Source organism: Aquarana catesbeiana, linkage group LG02, assembly GCF_042186555.1.
Source record: "Aquarana catesbeiana isolate 2022-GZ linkage group LG02, ASM4218655v1, whole genome shotgun sequence".
Taxonomy (NCBI): domain Eukaryota; kingdom Metazoa; phylum Chordata; class Amphibia; order Anura; family Ranidae; genus Aquarana; species Aquarana catesbeiana.
In genome coordinates, this window is record NC_133325.1 from 161,687,976 (window position 1) to 161,707,079 (window position 19,104).

At 42.9% G+C, this 19,104-nt stretch overlaps 1 protein-coding gene across 1 annotated transcript in view; it reads left to right on the forward strand.

The window, feature by feature from the left end:
• The first annotated feature begins 13,260 nt into the window (after positions 1 to 13,260).
• SMAGP (small cell adhesion glycoprotein) overlaps positions 13,261 to 19,104 on the forward strand; it is a 46,236-nt gene continuing 40,392 nt past the window's right edge. The window contains exon 1 of the mRNA XM_073613709.1: positions 13,261 to 13,388. The gene's annotated coding sequence lies outside the window, so the exon portion shown is untranslated. The remainder of the gene's footprint in view (positions 13,389 to 19,104) is intronic.

Below are 19,104 nucleotides of genomic sequence, written 5' to 3' on the forward strand. Positions count from 1 at the left end.
GGCGGAAATGCAGGACCTGGGATACCGAGTAGGGTGTGGGAACCAGAGACCAGAGCCAGCCAAGGTAGAGGCAGTAGCTAACTGGCCCACACCCCGTACTAAGACCCAGGTATTAGCCTTCTTGGGGACTGCAGGGTACCACCGGCGTTTTGTCCCTGATTATAGGGCTATCGCCAAGCCCCTGACTGACCTGACGAAAAATAATTCACCTAGGCAGGTCCTGTGATCTCCAGCTTGTGAAGCCGCGTTTCTAGCCCTCAAGCAAGCACTTGTAAATGCCCCTGTCTTGGCTGCCCCAGTACCCAACAAACGTTTCCTTGTCCACACAGACGCTTCCATGTTTGGACTGTGGGCTGTGCTGAGCCAAATCGGGGAGGATGGAAGAGAATACCCTGTCCCCTATCTGAGCAGAAAGCTATTACCCCGGGAAGTGAGCTATGCAGCAGTGGAGAAGGAGTGCTTGGCCCTGGTCTGGGTCCTTAAAAAGTTGAACCCTTATTTGTATGGACAGGAATTTTCATTAGTCACCGACCACAACCCATTGGTCTGGCTTATCCGGGTCTCAGGAGACAATGGCAGGTTGCTGTGGTGGAGCTTAGCCCTGCAACCTTACAATTTCACCATCAGCTACCGACCCGGTAAGCAAAATAGCAATGCTGATGGGTTGTCCCGGCAAACAGACGTCACTCCGGCCTCCTAGTTCCGGACATCCCCAAGTTGACCCGAGAAGGATCAAGCCGGGTCTGCCGGAGTGTTCCACAAGGAGGGAGGGAGCCATGTGACGGGAGTCACTAATAGGGGCACAGGGTGAATGAGAACCCCACTATGATCTGTGCTAGTCAGACTCATTGCTCTATATATGTATATATAGTGTGTGCTGTCTCATCCTGTTGTGGACTCTTTCCTGTGATGGTTGGGGTGTGACTGTATTCTAATGTCTATTGTGGCTGTCTGCCTCAACTATTATGGTCTTGCTGTGAGGAAAGAGAGAGGGGGGATTCCTCCAGCAGCCCCCCTGTTAAGACTGTTTACTGATGAGAAGTTAAGCACACCTGACCTGTGTGTCCATTGTTATTGGACAGTTTAACTCGCCCTGTTTTCCAAGGGTGGGGGGAAAATGTTTTGAAGTGGGATCTGTATAACGTGTTTGAATAAAGATTCATTCCTGCTTGAACCTGAAGACAGAGAATCTTGTCTCGTATTTGGGGTAGAATTATTTGTATGGGTTCCTTGTTCGGCTGATTGAAGTGTTCGGTAGCTGCGTTTGTGTTTGGGTATTGAATGTTCTAAACGACTTTAACCCCTTTCATACTCGGGGTGTCGTTACAAGTACCCTCTCTCTCTTTCTCTTCTCAAACTACTGCTTACTATCCCTTACCCTCTCACACCAACCCTCCCTTCCTCCACTTTCCCCCCTTCCCCCCTCTACCTTCCCCCCCCTATCTGCCTCTCCCCCAATCCTTAGTCTATATCTCCTTCTCAAGACAGGGCGATGGAATTTATAAAAATAGTGTCTCTGAACGCAAGAGGCCTAAACATTCCTGAAAAGAGGCGTGTGCTCTTGAATGATTTAAAGAGCTCACATGTGGACATAGCCTTTATTCAGAAAACTAACTTTAAACATGACAAACTACCTATTCTTAAAAATAGATTCTTCCCCTTGACATGCCACTCAACTAACCCAACAGCCAAATCTAAAGGGGTTTCCATACTGCTATCCAGCAAACTACCATAGAAATTTCAGGCGGAAGTCAAAGACCCAGGGTGATGTTTTGTATTCTTGAAAGGTCTCGTAGGTGACACACAACTCACTTTGGCGACAATGTATGCCCCAAATGACCATCGGGACAGATTTATTTCACAGACCCTAGATAAACTGACGGAATTCACGGAGGGCCGGCTAATCCTGGGGGGGATTTTAATATCCCTCTACTTCCATCAGTAGATTCTTCTTCTGGACACGCTGTAATCCCTCCATCCCAGAGGAAAAGGATAGCTAAATACCTACACAAAGCCCAATTGATTGATATATGGAGACTACAACACTCGGGAGAAGGAGACTATACCTTTTACTCCTCACCGCACAAACTATACACTAGGATAGATTTTTTCTTGATCCCCCATGCTGTACGCGACTCTGCGATCGGTCATATTACATGGTCGGACCATGCCCCCATTTCCCTCAAATACACACTAGATGGGGGACACTCGATTAAGCCCAATTTCTGGTGACTAAATGAGAGTCTCCTACAGACCCCCGAGGTCCTGGCAGATGTAATGAGAGGTCTAACCCTATATTCCCAGGAAAATGACACCCAAGACTGCGACCCCGGATCCCTCTGGGAGGTTCATAAAACAGTCCACAAGGGGATACTTATTAAACATGGTGCACGCATCAAGAGAAAACGTAACGCACAGCTTTCCAAACTCCTTGGCACACTTACCTCAGCAGAATCCCGACATAAACACACCCCCACGCTGGAAATAGTGAGGTAACTGTGATCCCTACGTAAACAAATCACAGACCTACTACACTACAAAGCTAAGGCAGCACTGCAATTCTGCCAAAAGATGAATTATGAGTCTGGAAACAAATGCAGGAAGTTATTAGCGGGATCAGTTAAGGAACAAAAATCAGCGACCTACATCCCCCAAATTATATACAATTTACTGAACAGAGACCCACCCCAAGTGGATTTTAAGGAATACATACTATCCTCCCAAATGCCATCTCTACCTTTAGAAGTCCAAGGGGACCTGGATGCTCAGATCACTTTAGAGGAACTCCAGCTTGCTGTTGGAGCCATGAAACCAGGCAATGCCCCAGGCCCAGACGCTTTGGTCAATCAGGAAACAGGTCTGCCGCCCTGCCTCCTGATTGGTGGGGAGGAAGGTTAGTGTGAAAATAGCGAAAATGTATTCACTATCGTCACACAATTGAGTGGGATCAGGGCACACTCTCAGCTCCCCGAGCCCACTCTAATTTGAAGCCTATTAGAGCCTCTGGCTCTAATCAGGTGCTTCTAAAAGTACCACCCCCTCCCACCCCACCATAATAATCCTGAAAGGGCCCGGGCGCATGGATGGATGGGGGGTGGCTCCCGTGCGCCCACAGTGCATGGACCGCCATTGATACTGGTTGCTGATCCCCACTTTAAAGTGACACTAAACCTTTGTTTTTTTCTAAATTTAAATAACAAACATCTTATACTTACCTGCTTTGTGTAATGATCTTGCACAAAGAAGCCCCGATTCTCCTTTCTGGTGATCCTCTTCGGTGAGTGCAACCATGGAAAGCCACTTTCCATGGGGGCACCCTTGTGGGCTCGCTCCTGAGCCATCCAGTCTGCATCTATTGACAAGGACTGGTGTCTCGGTCCTCCCCCTGCTTCTTCGTCACAGCATTTGATTGAAATCAGCTGGAGCCAATGGCCGCCACTGCTATTAATCTGCCCAATGAGGAGAGAGACAACGACAAGGGAAAATAAGGGGGGGGGGGGCTGGTGAACTCCTGCAGCACATATGGTTTATTACTTTAACCACTTGCTTACTGAGCACCTTAACCCCCCTCCTGCCCAGACCAATTTTCTGCTTTTAGCGCTGTCACTCTTTGAATGAAAATTATGCGGTCATACAACACTGTACCCAAATGAAATTTTTATCATTTTTTCCCACAATAGCGCTTTCTTTTGGTGGTATTTGAGCACCTCTGGGTTTTTTAATTTTTTGTTCGAAATTTACAAAAAAAAAAAGCAAAACCTTTTTATATTTTGCAAACAGTTTTTCTCCTTCATTGATGTACGCTGATGAGGCTGCACTGATGGGCATTGATCAGGCTCTACTGATGGGCACTGGCGAGGTTGCATTGATGGGCACTGATGAGGCTGCACTGATGGGCACCGATAGGCTGCATTGATGGGCACTGATAAGGCGGCACTGATGGGCACTAATAGGTGGCACTGGCGGGCACTGATAGGTGGCATTGATGGGTGGCACTGATGGGTGGCACTGATGGGCGGCACTGAAGGGCATTGATAGGTGGCACTGATGGGCACTGATGGGTAGCAGTGATGGGCACTGATGGGTGGAAGTGATGGGCACTGATCGGCACTGGTAGGTGACACTGATAGGCAGCACTGCTAGGTGGCACTGATGAGGCACTGATTGGCACCACTGGTGGACATTGATAGGTGGCACTCATGGGCATTTATAGGTGGCACTGATTGCTGGCACTTATGTACTGGTGGGCACTGATTCGTGGCACTGTGGGCACTGAATCATGGCACTGGCAGGTGGCACTGGCAGGCGGTAGTGGTGGGCACATATGAGGCGGCTTCACCTCTTTCTCTTCGGGACCAATGTCCCTTCAACAGAAGCCGGTGATAGGCTTTTTTTTTCCCCTCATGCTGTCAGAGTGAGAATAAAGAAAAACGATTACCGATCTTCTGTTTACATCACGTGATCAGCTGTGATTGGCTCACAGCTGATCACGTGGTAAGGGGTCGGGACCGACCCCTTACTCCGATCTGTGATCACCCGATTCTCATTGATTCAGTGATCACGGCGGCGGGGAACGTGCAAAGGGGAGGACGTCTATTGAATGCTTCCCGGCAAAGCGGATCCATGCTGTAGCTGTCATTCGGCTATAGCGTGGATCTGAAGGGGTTAATGCATAGAATTACATACAATTACAATACAATACAATACAGGAGGAATCAGAGAGCCCTGCTCATTAGATCAAGTGAACCTTCATTCATGACCACAGCCTCTGGAGATTTTTAAGTATCAAAGTTTGTTACCATTCCACAAGCGTGTGCATTTTTAAAGTGTGACATGTTAGGTAACTATTTACTCGGTGTAACATTACTTTTCATATTTTACAAAAAAATTGGGGTATATATTGTGCTTTTTTTTTTTTTTATTATTCATTAAAGTGTATTTTAATGAAGTGTATTTTTTTTTTTTTTAAATTGCGTTTGGAAAAACCTCTGCGCAAATACTGTGTGACATAAAAAAAATTGCAACGATTGCCATTTTATTCCCAACGGTGTCTGCTAAAAAAAATATATAATGTTTCGGAGTTATAAATATTTTTCTAGCCAAATATACCTATTTAAACTTGTAAACAAAAAGTGTCAGAAAAGGCCTGGTCTTCAATTAGTTAATATTTCTTAACGAGGAACCTCACTCTGGGAAATAAATGAATAAAAAATTAAAAATCAGTTACAAATCCTGTAACTGTTGACTTTTAGGCTCGGTTCACACCTGGGCGTTTTGAATCACGAGCACCGTGATTTTAAAATGCTCTGCTAAAATGACAAATCGCACAATGCGAATTTCAGATGCCATTCATTTTAATGGCACCTAAAAACACGGTGCGGTTCTGCCGCCATTGATTTGTGAGTGTATGGTGGTTGGTAGTATGTGCAGGAGAGGAGTGTGGAGTGTATGGCGGTGGATATTATGTGCAGGAGAGGAGTGCGGATTGTATGGCGGTGGGTAGTATGTACAGGAGAGGAGTGCGGAGTGTATGGCGGTGGGTAGTATATGCAGGAGAGGAGTGCGGAGTGTATGGCGGTGGGTAGTATGTGCAGGAGAGGAGTGCAGAGTGTATGGCGGTGGGTAGTATGTGCAGGAGAGGAGTACGGATGTATGGCGGTGGGTATTATGTGCAGAAAAAGGGTGCAGAATGTATGGTGGTGGGTAGTATGTGCAGGAGGGGAGTGAGGTGTGTATGGCGGTGGGTAATATGTGCAGAAGAAGAGTGCGGAGTGTATGGCTGTGGGTATTATGTGCAGAAGAAGACTGCGGAGTGTATAACGATGGGTATTAAGCAGGTGAGGAGTGGGGAGTGTATGGAGGTGGGTATTATATGCAGGAGAGGAGTGCGGAGTGTTTGGCAGTGGGTATTATGTGCAGGAGAGGAGTGCAGAGTGTATGGCGGTGGGTATTATGTGCAGGAGAGGAGTGTCGAGTGTATGGCGGTGGATAGTATGTGCACAAGAGAAGTGCGGAGTGTATGGTGGTGGGTAGTATGTGCAGGAGAGGAGTGCGGAGTGTATGGCGGTGGGTAGTATGTGCAGGAGAGGAGTACAGATGTATGGCGGTGAGTATTATGTGCAGAAAAAGGGTGCAGAATGTATGGTGGTGGGTATTATGTGCAGGAGAGGAGTGCGGAGTGTATGGCGGTGGTTGTTATGTTCAGAAGAGGAGTGCGGAGTGTATGGTGATGGGTATTATGTACAGGAGAGGAGTGCGGAGTATATGGCAGTAGGTATTATGTGTAGGAGAGGAGTGTAGAGTTTATGGCAGTGGATAATATGTGCAGGAGAGGAGTGCGGAGTGTATGGCAGTGGGTATTAAGTGCAGGAGAGGAGGGCAGAGGAGTGGACAGTGTCAGTAGGGCAGTGGACGGTGTCAGTAGAGCAGTGGATGGTGACAGTAGTTTTTTTTTAATTATTTTAGTTTTTAGGTTTTTTTACAATTTTTTTGTATAATTTTTTACAACTTATTTTTTTAATAATGTTTTTCACCATGCTTTGGGCATGGTTGGACGGATTCAGAAGAACAGTGCCGAGTATCAATAGTTTTTTGTTTTAATTTTTTTTTTCCTATTATTTTTTAAATGTAATATTGCTAATAATTTTTTTAACAGTGCTTCTGGGTAAGGGGGGCAGTGAATGGTGTCAGTGGGACACTGGACAGTGTCAGTATAGCAGTGGGTGGTGTCAGTAGTTTTTTTAAATTTTATTTATTAATTTTTTCCAAATTTTTATTATTTTTATTTTCAATGTATTTTGAATGTATGTTTTCATTTTTTTCCATTTTTTTCAAAATGCTATTTGGATGGGGAGGGGGTTGAGACCAGTGATTGTGTCCGTAGAGCAGTGTCCGGTGTCAGTAGAGCAGTAGAGTTTTTTTACATTTTATTTTTTTATTATTTTTTACTATTTTTTCGTATTTTTTTTTTTCTTTTTGGGGGGTGTCAATAGTTTTTTTTTTTTAAATATTCTTTTTTTACAATTTAATTTTTTATACTTTTTTTACAATTTAATTTTTTAATATTTGATTTAAAAAAGCATTTCTTTTTTAATGAGCCCTGTTGGGGGGGCTTTGGTAAGATTTTGTTATTAATGGACACAGTCAGTGATCAGTGACTTTGCTCATTCAGAAAAGAAAGGGACCGGTAGATGACATATTTACTGGCCCCTTCTTCCACTCTCCATCCTGACGCATTCCCCGCAGCAGCTAGCAGGAGAGGAGAGAAGGAAAGCCAGTAGAGCTTTTGGTGGGATAAGGGGGGCCGAGGAGCACACGGGGGGGCGGAGCACGCAGGAGGCCCCAGGAAGAAAGGGAAAACCAATGGGCAGTAGGGGATGATCGGTCAGATGGGGGGGGGCAGTTACATGCACTGATCTCCCTGTATGGCTTTCCTTGAAGCACCTAAAAGCCGCGGGAGGGAGAGGAGGAGAAGCAGCTTTTTAGCAGCTTTTTAGCTTCTTCATGGAAAGCCATACAGGGAGATCGGTGCTTGTAACTGCCAACACCGTCTCACCGTCATCCCTGACTGTCAACCAAGGTACAGAACAGCAACGGGTCATCCATGGGTGCAGTGTGGGTCAGAGCACAGTGGGCCCCCCCCCCCTCGGGGCCTGTGTGCAGTGAACACCTTGCACCCATGAATGATACGCCATTGCCTCAATGGCCTGTTTCTATAAATTGTCACCCATCTGAATCATTACCACTGGAGTTCCTCCTTCCACTGAGCCCCTCATTCAGGAGCAGCAGCAACTTTGGGCCCAGCTTACACTTCTGTAAAGCCCCATCCTATTCCAAAATGGCTGTAAAATGAGAGATCTTCATCACTCACCATCCCCCCATGAAGAAAGCCCCCCCCCCCCCCCCCCGCTGCAATGTCTTTATTATTTCTTAAAGAGGAACCTCACTCTGGGAAACAAATCATTAAAAATAAGCTACAAATTCTGTAACTGTTTGACTGTTAGGCTCTTTTCACAGCTCGCCATGATTCTGCCCCTCAATTTCAAAACGCTGTGATAAAATGACAAATCGCACAGCATGAATTTCAGATTCCATCCATTTAAAAATGCTGCGCGGATCTGCTGCCATATTCAGTGATAAATGGTGCTGAAATTGCGGCTAACTGCATCGCACAAAACCTGTCACCCAAAAGACGCTCCTGATGTTTTTTTGGGGCAAGCTTCACGCAATTCTGTTTTCCGTGGCCGTAGCGTGATTTATCCACCTAAAGCAGAGTTCCACCCAATAGTGGAACTTCAGCTTATCTGATTCTTCCCCCCTCCGGTGCCACATTTGGCACCTTTCAGGGGGAGGGGGGAGTGGACACATGTCTTTGACAGGTACCCTGTCCCCTTTTCCGGGAGAACAGGCCACGGCAAAGTACGTCAGCAGCTCTGTCCCCCTCCTCCTCCCCTTCTGCCGTGAGTGAGAGAGTGGACCCCCGCTTGCACATTTTTACCTACAAGTAAGCCTACAATAAGGCTTACCTGTAGGTAAAATTATATGGTTTAGGAGATAATCACCTTGCATGCAGCCACTGACGTCAGCGGTGCTATTCGCTCTGAAGGTCCGGCGATGCCGCCGGACCTTGAAGGAAAGAGCACTCCCACCCGAATGCACTGGAGTGATGTCATCGCGGCCACTCACAGCGCCGAAGCCACAAACCTGTAAGAAACGCAGAGGAAACATGTCAGCCCCCTCAGTGGTGACCGGTAGGCGGTGTGCTCATTATGCTTTTGCCTTATAGGTTTTTATTTTTTTCAGGTCATACAACCACTTTAAGGACCTGTATTTTTTGCTAGAAAACTTATTAGAAGCCCCAAACATTATATATTTTTTTTAGCAGAGACCCTAGAGAATAAAATGGCAGTCGTTGCAATCTTTTATGTCACATGGTTTTTGCGCAGCGGTTTTTCAAACGCCATTTTTTTTTATACATTTTAATCAATTAAAAAAACAAAACATAATATATACCCCAATTTTTAGACAGTAGAATATAAAAGATGACGTGACACCGAGTAAACAAATACCTAACATGTCAGGATTTAAAACTGTGTGTGCTTGTGGAATGGAGCTAAACTATGGTACTTAAAAATCTCTGTAGCCGATGCTTTAAAAATTTCTACAGGTTACCAGTTTTGAGTTACAGAGGAGGGCTAGTGCTGGAATTCTTGCTCTCGCTCAGACGTTCACGGCAATACCTCACATGTGTGGTGAAAACACCATTTACATATGTGGGTGTGATCTGCGTATATATTCACTACTGCACATGGGGAGGGGAGTACGTTTTTTTATTCATTTTATTACATTTTTTTTATTTTTACACTGTCCCTTTAAAAAAAAATGTATTGATCACTTTTATTGCTATTGCAAGGAATGTAAACATCCCTTCCAATAACAATACAGCATTACAGGTCCTCTTTATGGAGAGATCTGGGGTCTAAAAGACTGGACCCCTCCCCATCCACCCCGATCCTGCGATCACCCGCTGTGAGATATCAGGTCGACGCTTCACCGGTCAGGGGGTCTGAAATCCCTGCGGCTTAATCTCCAAAACGTACCTCGTAAAGTTACGTATAGGAGCCATTGTAATTGGTTATAAAACGCCCGCGGCCAATCTTTATATAACCAAAGGTGTAGTGTTATTTATTTTAAGTGTTACTGCTGCCTGCTGTCCCATGTTGAAAGTCAGTGATGACCTTGACCTCTTTTGCAATGTCATCCCTGTAACCAAAATGTTGAAACTGCATAGTTCACAACATATTACAATATATACGATAAATAATGAGACAGTACATTGCACTGAGCGGATTATTTGATCTTAGTATACGCGCGTGCATCGCAGCAATCGCGGGCGTGCTGTGCTACTGGGACACGGTGCGACCTCGGAAAAGAGCCGATGACGCAGCCCTTTACCCATGTGATCAGCTGTGTCCAATCACAGCCGATACAAACAAAAAAATGCCTGTTGTCGGCTCTCCTTGCCTCACACTGACAGAGTGTAAGGAGAGGAGAGCCGATCAGCAGCATCTCCTCACAATTGAGACCTGTACAGTGCAGCCCCAACAGTGCCCAGCAATGATGCCAGCCTGTGTACATTTTCCAACTAAATCCTTCTCTCCCTCTTTCTCCTCGGTTGTCTCTCGTTTTTTGGTCCAAAATGCAACTACCAAAATGTTATGTAGCCCCCTGTTCCCAAAAATGGGGCTATAGTGTAAATTTAGTTTTTAGCTGAGCTGTAAACAGCTCAGATTGATTGTGCATAGTTCATTGGTTCTGTTCTAAACTTGACTGTGTTGTGCATTTCCCACTGTTGCCAGTAGGTGTCACTGGTACCACTGGTACTATTTATAGAAAGGGATGGACTTTTAAGCTACATTCTAGGTTACTTTGCATTTAAAATGAGGAAGAAAGTTTAGTTTTCCTGGGAGTGAGGCTTAGCTCCTAGTCAATACTGTGATACTGTTATGTGTTTCTATGTGTGTAACTTTGTGTTTTTCCAGGTAACAAAGATCTCCTATCAAGCTGCTAGAAGGGGGGCAGTTAGATAGATAGTAATGTTCCTGTAACATGTCTGATGTGAGTATACTGTTGATTAATGTTTGAAACTGTAACATTCTTCTTTACTGTCTTTCTCTTCTCCCATCCAAGTTTTTGGTTCAGATACCTACTCTCAAGCTTGAGAGTTATATTTTGTTCCTTACAGACACTGAGGACATCGTCTCCTTTGGTGGGGGGAGTGTGTAGCCCCCTGTTCCCAAAAATGGGGCTATAGTGTAAATTTAGTTTTTGGCTGAGCTGTAAACAGCTCAGATTGATTGTACATAGTTTATTGGTTCTGTTCTAAACTTGACTGTGCTATGCATTTCCCACTGTTGCCAGTAGGTGTCACTGGTACCACGGGACAGTGTGAAAATAACAACTAGGTTGAGCTATAATGAATATTCTTTTTCCGGAAACAGCCCAGTAGGAGGTTTCTGGCTGCTGTGCATTCTGGAAAGGGGTATTTATTGGACAGAGGCCATGTGTTTTAGTCAGTTCTTACCTCGTGGCCCTCCAGGCCTGAGGCTAAGTTGCTGCAAGCTCTAAAAGTAGGCCCAGAAGCCTGTCTGGGGACTACTACTCCTGAGGTGGTACTTAGGCTGTCTTGCCTGAATGGAAGAAGCCGAGCCAAGCTGAGGAGATCCAGGGGAGGACCCTTGCTGGAGAGAGCCAGGATGAAGGCTGGTCTCTCAGAGTGTCTGGTGACTCGGTGGGAGGACACATCTACATCTAAACTACCCTCACAGTATCGCCAGGTGGCTTAAAGGTTCTGGTACGGTGAAGCTGCTCTACGATCTAATCAAGGTAATACGCTCCTGTCTGCTAAGTTTGTGAGAGACACTTATCCATGCATCTACTGGCTGCTAAGTCTGTGAGAGAGGCTTATCCAGGCACTTACTGGTTGCTAGGTTTGTGTGAGAGACCTACCCAGGTATTCAAGATCTGCTAGAAGAAAAGCTGTTTTGTCCTTCGATTCAAGGAGTCTGTAAGTGATATGCTAGAAAGGGTATCTGAAACCTCCCCTCAACCCCTTTCCTACAACCTTTATCAAGTTCTAATTAAAGCATTGAAAAATACCTAAAGTGACTGGGGCCCACATTTGTTCTAACTTCCCATTATAGCCATGGACTCAGCCCTGGGGCGAATGTAAGCCCGCTCCCTTTATCTGGAGGTACCCTCTTTGCTCCCAGTATACCCAGGGGGGTGCTACAGTTATGCTGCACTAAACCAATTTTCTAGCCTCTAAATTGAAAGAATGAAGCAAAACTAAAAGTATAAGAGTTGACGTCCCTATGACGAAACGCGTAGGGCGTGGCCTATTTTGACGCTTTTGCATCATCTCCCAGAGGATCACCAACTTAAATCTGACGCTCTCCTGTTTTGATGACATTTGGTTGCCTATTATAAACTGCTTAAATGTGAGTACCATTCTGTCATCTGCATTCAATAAAGAGTGTTTTATGGTTTTACCGTATGGAATCTCCTCTTTCTTCTCTTATGCCTAAAACGTCACCGTGACCCAGAAACAGCCTGTGGATTGCCGCACAGTGGCATACACTGTGACTGCGCATTACCCCCGCAGGGGTTAAAGAAGCTGCCTAAAACGTCACCGTGACCCAGAAACAGCCTGTGGATTGCCGCACAGTGGCATACACTGTGACTGCGCATTACCCCCGCAGGGGTTAAAGAAGCTGGTGAGTGTCCGCATGATCACAAGACACGAGCACCTGGTCACCAAGATTAATACAAATACCTGCCTTGTTTTACAAAGATGTCAAGTTTTTCACTTAAGTTGCACTGAGCACTAGTCACGATTTAATTATTCAGCAATGTTATGTTTGTCAAAGACTTTTAAATCAATCACTATATGGGGTTTTTATGCGGATGGAATAGTTTTGGCTAAAGTCATTTTTTGATTTCATCCCCTGTTCCCCTTCCCCCTCCCCCAATTCAAAGGGGGCCAACCTAGCCGTTAAATTTGCTATATGCGATTTTGTTTATATTTTGTTTATAATTTACATGCGACTTTACATGTGGGATTTGGCTACACACGACTTATAAAGTATTTTTTAAACTAGGACAACGTTACACCTACACACTCCAAAGGAGGTCACTTTGCTGTTTTATGTTTGGTTTTATTTTCGTTGAATTATTTATTTACAATTTTGGTCTATACTTTATATGCGACTTTACATATGGGATTTGGCTACACACGATTTACCAAGTATTTCTATGAATTAGGACAGCGCCACACTCACACACTAACCCTTCACATAAGAGAAAGTAGAAGTGAAAGAAAGAACTTGTAAGTCTGGTTATTTATTTTTGATGGTCCATGAAACTGGGGGTGTGGTAGAGTTAAGTGGTACGTGTTCCTTTTTCTAATCCCAGAAACTTAGGAGTTAAGGGCACAGCTTTGCATAGTCTTTGTATAAATCCAGTCCTAGCTAGGGTTACTTGTTCTATGAAGATGTAACATCTAAATAAATGAAACCTAGAGGAACATATAATATTATATTTTCTAGAGCTATTTACTTTGGTTTTTAACAGTTTGGGTTTTGATTTGAGTTTCTATTATAATTACTTGCAGATCTACAGTTTATTTTCATTAGTCTTTTATTGATCGTGGTTCTAATATGTTAAATAGTAAAACAAAGTTAGTACACATTCCACATTGTAGTTAAACTGGTAAGGTAAGAGCAAGGAAACGCCTTAAAATGAGTAAGCATTAACTTCTGTGTTTAAAATTGCCAGTAACCCCGGAACAGTCTGAGCTAGACATACACCGCCTTTGAACAATATATAAGGTACGTACTAGACCTTCAACTCAGTGTCTGCTATCAGCATCCAGAATTCTTTTGTATATGCTAAGTGAAGAACAAAACGCGTTATAATGAAAACTCTGGGAGTAAAAGAGTTTATGCTTCCACATAACCAGCAGTTAGCAAACAGTTCCTGGAATGATTATTCCGGTCGAGTAGTTGCAATACAAATATTTAAGCAATTGCAGTTCCTTGTTTCTTAAGAAACACAAAGGCAAATATAATAATTAGAGTAATATGAAAAAAGTTTCTGTTTATCAAATAATATACTTAACCACTTGAAGACCAGGCCTTTTCTGGCACTTTTTTTTACATGTAACAATCAGTATCTTTTGCTAGAAAATTACTTAGAACCCCCAAACATATATTTTTTAAAGCAGAGGCCCTAGAGAATAAATTGGTGAGTTTTACAATTTTCTATGTCAGACGGTATTTGCGTAGAAACGGTGACAAACAACGTAAATTTTATTATGTACAGGCGACGCTTTAAAATCCTTTTTTTATTACACTGTCTCATTTTTTTTATCATTTTTATTGCTGTCACAAGGAAGGTAAACATCCTCCTTATGGAGAGATCTGGGGTCTATAAGACCCCAGATCCCTCCTCTGCCCATAAAAGCATTTGATCACATCAAGATCAGTGTGTTTGAATGCTTTTGATTTTGGGAAATGGCGCTTTTTCAGGTAAACTGGAAGTGATGTCAGGTGTGACTTCTGCAAACAGCAGTGAGCTAATCACAAGAATTTTGAAAGTTTTAGAAAATTATGAATGTTATTATAGCTGTTTGCATCACCACTGAAAATTGTTTATTTCCTGTTCAGGTGACAATGCTGCAATTGAAAGATACCTGGCTCTGACTCTAATCCTTTCCTACACTATCTGGCTAGAGTTCTGCTTTGAATTACAACATGGCTGCAAATGCAGACATTTTAAATGTTGAATCATTTCATTGCAAAAAGTGGATTTTTTTTTAGTTATGTTAGAACCCAGTTAAATATATTTTAAAGTATGACTGCACTTTTATCAAACTCCAGCTACTTCAGCTAATACATATATGCTTATTAGCGGGGTGTCACTTACACAATTTGTTCGCTTACATCTTTATTACCAAATTGAGGACTTGAGGGGAGTTCAATAAACTGGAATGTAAGGGGATGTTAAGGTTCACACCTTTAGATGAACATGATAGCAGTGAGCAAGAATCTTCTCCGGAGAGGAAGAACATTGCCCCTTGATTGGGTGACTTTGGTTAACAGACTTTTGGCACATTTGACTCAATTGACCTCCAGGGACAGTGCATTCATACTGTATACAGTGGGAAATATACCTTGACATGTAAACCAGGTCTTGCATGATCCTTCATAGGGCAGACTTATGGAAGCACTGAAGAAACTGAGCCATCAGTGCTCTGTACTCCCTGCTATGAAATACAGAGACACCTGGAGGCACCTTTCATGCAGCAAAGTAAGCTTGAATATATACCTATGCCTGCTGTGTGATTAGCATTCAAAAGGAGACACTGGTGATTCAAGAGGGTTGACAGAGGCTGATTATTAGCTTAAATGTACAGACCTTGTCATAACGGAAAATGCTGATACATCAACTTTCCCATGAACAGTTCCATTCCTGATCTTCTTACCATATAGTAAGTGCAGCTTTTTTGGCTAATGTCTTTGATCTGGTTGTCCATCAAACAGGGCTTGCTACTAGAGTCCTAAAGAAGCATCTTGCACATTAACATTACAATCTGCTCTTAATATTTGTACATTTTGAAGCCGAAAACTGTCTCTGCTTCAGAAAATGCAATTTAAAACATAACCTTGCTACAATATCCCACAAAGGCACATACCAAAGAATCCAATTAAAATGTACAAAACCACTACCCTATATTTAGAAGCAGCATAGAATTCTGTTTGAGCATAAAACAATTACCCTCAATGCTCTAATCAATGTCTTTGTGGCCTTTAGCAATCACCCATAAAGAAAGGATTAAAATGGAAAGTCATCATATGAACTAATTGAGAATGACTTCCGTGAATATTTTGTTTCTGATTTGAAATTTTTGATGCACTTACTTTGCAAGGCTGTAAAATACATTAACCACTTATAAAAGTGACTTTTAAAGGAATGGTGCTAGGTAGATGCATAGTTTGTGTCCACACCCAAAGAAGAAAGCTTTATCTTCTGAGAAAGTACTCTGTAAACTTTATGTGTTGTGTTACGTACTGTAAAAATGTAAAAGGTCATGAAACAAAGTGCACAATTTTGGGCCACCCCACAATTAAAAAAAAAATCTGAACATATACAATACTTATGTCCACTTCCCTAAATGGTTTGCTTTTCCCATGCAGGGTACAGTAACAGATTCATTTAAATGGCCAACTTCCTTCTTCACCACCTATTGCTTATGTTCGCATTGCTTGGCTTACTGAAGCAAACTGAAATACTTGAGACTTCTGGATATGGTGGAGCATTGAACCGTCTCACCTTCCTCCCATAATGCAGCGTCAAGAGACTGACCAGGCTGAGAAAGTGAACCGATCGACCTTAACTTTGTATAGGGATTTTTTATTTGCTCTGCTAGGAAACAGGAAGTTGGTATAAGCAGCGTGTGTGTGTGTGTGTGTGTGTGTGTGTGTGTGCGGAAGGGGGCCTTTAAGTGAAGCTGTTACTTTACCCTGCATGTTTATTTTAACACGGGCCAGACCAGGCACAGACAACTAGATGTGGGTGTGTAGTTTTTGGAGATCAATGTATTCATATGTTAGTTCCATGTCAACTTTGAAGTTTGAGGCTAAATTGTGAATATTTTATATTCACAGGTCCAAACATATATACTATACATTTGGAAAAAAACAAAGTAGGGTGTTCAGATTAGTGCAGCACCAACCTCATATTTACATTCATCCTGTGCAAGCTAACAAACCTTTTAACTGTAGAACATTCACAATTCAAGACCTAATCCCTTCCAAGCTTTTTTATACAACTTCCACTGTTCTTCTCTACCCCATCACTGACCCTCTTTTTGGTATGATGTAAATATCTATATAAATAAATGTAGTATTTAACTTAGACGTGGGAAAATGATATTGCCCACAGCATTGATTCTATTTTCCAGGTTAATCCAGGAATAGGATTGACAATGATTATTATTGGCAGAAGGACTGATTTGTGGTTTTGCAGTTTCTATTTTTTTTTCAGATGGTGTCCAATGTAGGTGCCTGTAAAGGCATAAAATATGTATTTTTTTTAATATTAAGTATTGATGATCTGGCGTTTTTTTAATCTGAAATTTTGGACATAGCATAGACATGTCCTTTTTCATTAAATAGTATCCTTTCCAGTGGAGCTGGGGGGTATGCTTATTTTAATTCATTGCAGTACGATTCCCTACACATACCACAGACCTGCTATTAAAGGAAAACCTATTCTGGGAGAAATATAGGCTTCCACTGCTGACCTTCTGAAAATATGATTTGTCTGGTAGTCAGTGGCTTCAATACTGTCTTATCAAGAGACTTGATGATTTTAATTTTAATTTAGTCTACCTGGCTATCATTTTTATCCTATGGCTTCACTACTTGGTGAGCCACTGACTCAAAAAAAAAAGGATTTACCTAATGAATTCACAGCTTTTGATATGCATAATTGCTAAGGATAAGTGCTTTAGAAGGTACTGATACCACATTACTGTAATAGCTAGGTAAATAGAATTTCCAGAAGAGGCCAGTAATGGCAGCCTCCATTTTCCTCTCAATACAGACATCCTTTAAAAACCCATCATCTTTGGATTCCTTGTGAACAATTGACTATGCACCAACATCCTGGACACACATGTAGCATATAATAAAGAAAAAAATGTGCAGCTCTTAGATAATTATATACTGTATATAACACCAAACGTTTTATCATAAAGGGATGTAACTAAATAACAAAAAAATGTTCATATATACAGTATCTCACAAAAGTGAGTACACCCCTCACATTTTTGTAAATATTTTATTATATCGTTTTATGTGACAACACTAAAGTAATGATACTTTGCTACATTGTAAGGTAGTGAGTGTACAGCTTGTATAACAGTGTTAATTTGCTGTCTCCTCAAAATAACTCAACAGACAGCCATTAATGACTTAACCGCTGGCAACAAAAGTGAGTACACCCCTAAGTGAAAATGTCCAAATTTGGCACAATTAGCCATTTTCCCTCCCCGTTGTTATGTGATTTATTAGTGTTACAAAGTCTCAGGTGTGAATAGGGAGCAGGTGTGTTAAATTTGGTGTTATCGTGCTCACTCTCTCATACTGGTCACTAGAAGTTCAACATGGCACCTCATGGCAAAGAACTCTGAGCATCTGAAAACAAGAATTGCTGCTACATAAAGATGGCCAAGGCTATAAGAAGATTGCCAGGACCCTGAAACTGAGCTGCAGCACGGTAGCGAAGACCATACAGTGGTTTAACAGGACAGGTTCCACTCAGAACAGGCCTTGTCATTGTTGACCAAAGAAGTTGAGTGCACGTGCTCAGCATCATATCCAGAGGTTGTCTTTGAGAAATAGACGTATGAGTGCTGCCAGCATTGCTGCAGAGGTTGAAGGGGTGGGGGGTCAGCGTGTCAGTGCTCAGACCATACGCCGCACACTGCATCAAATTGGTCTGCATGGCTGTCGTCCCAGAAGGAAGCCTCTTTTAAAGATGATGCACAAGAAAGCCCGCAAACAGTTTGCTAAAGACAAGCAGACTAAGGACATGGATTACTGGAACCAAGTCCTGTGGTCTAATGAGACAAAGATGAACTTATTTGGTTCAGATGGTGTCAAGTGTGTGTGGTGGCAACCAGGTAAGAAGTACAAAGACAAGCGTATCTTGCCTACAGTCAAGCATGGTGGTGGGAGTGTCATGGTTTGGGGCTGCATGAGTGCTGCCAGCACTGGGGAGCTACAGTTCATTGAGGGAACCATGAATGCCAACATGTACTGTGAATACAGAATAAGAGCATGATCCCCTCCCTTCAGAGGCTGGGCAGCAGGGCAGTAATCCAACATGATAACGACCCCCAAACACACCTCTAAGATGACCACTGCCTTGCTAAGGGTAAGCTGAGGGTAAAGGTGATGGACTAGCCAAACATGTCTCCAGACCAAAACCCTATTGAGCATCTGTGGGGCATCCTCAAATGTAAGGTGGAGGAGCGCAAGGTCTCAACATCCACCAGCTTCGTGATGTCATCATGGAGAAGTGGAAGAGGACTCCAGTGGCAACCCGTGAAGCTCTGGTGAACTCCATGCCCAAGAGGGTTAAGGCAGTGCTGAAAAAACATGGTGGCCACACAAAATATTGACACTTTGGGCCCAATTTGGACATTTTCACTTAGGGGTGTACTCACTTTTGTTGCCAGCAGTTTAGACATTATTGGCATTGTGTTGAGTAATTTTGAGGGGGCAGCAAATTTACACTGTTATACAAGCTGTACACTCACTACTTTACATTGTAGCAAAGTGTTATTTCTTCAGTGTTGTCACATGAAAAGATATAATAAAATATTTACAAAAACGTGAGGGGTGTACTCACTTTTGTGAGATACTGTAAGTGGCACTCTTAACTAGTGATAGTCCTTAGTGATCTATAAGTCTCTCTGGACAACTCCAACAAAGTGCTTCAATGTGTCCCACCACTAATCCAATGCACTCACCAGAA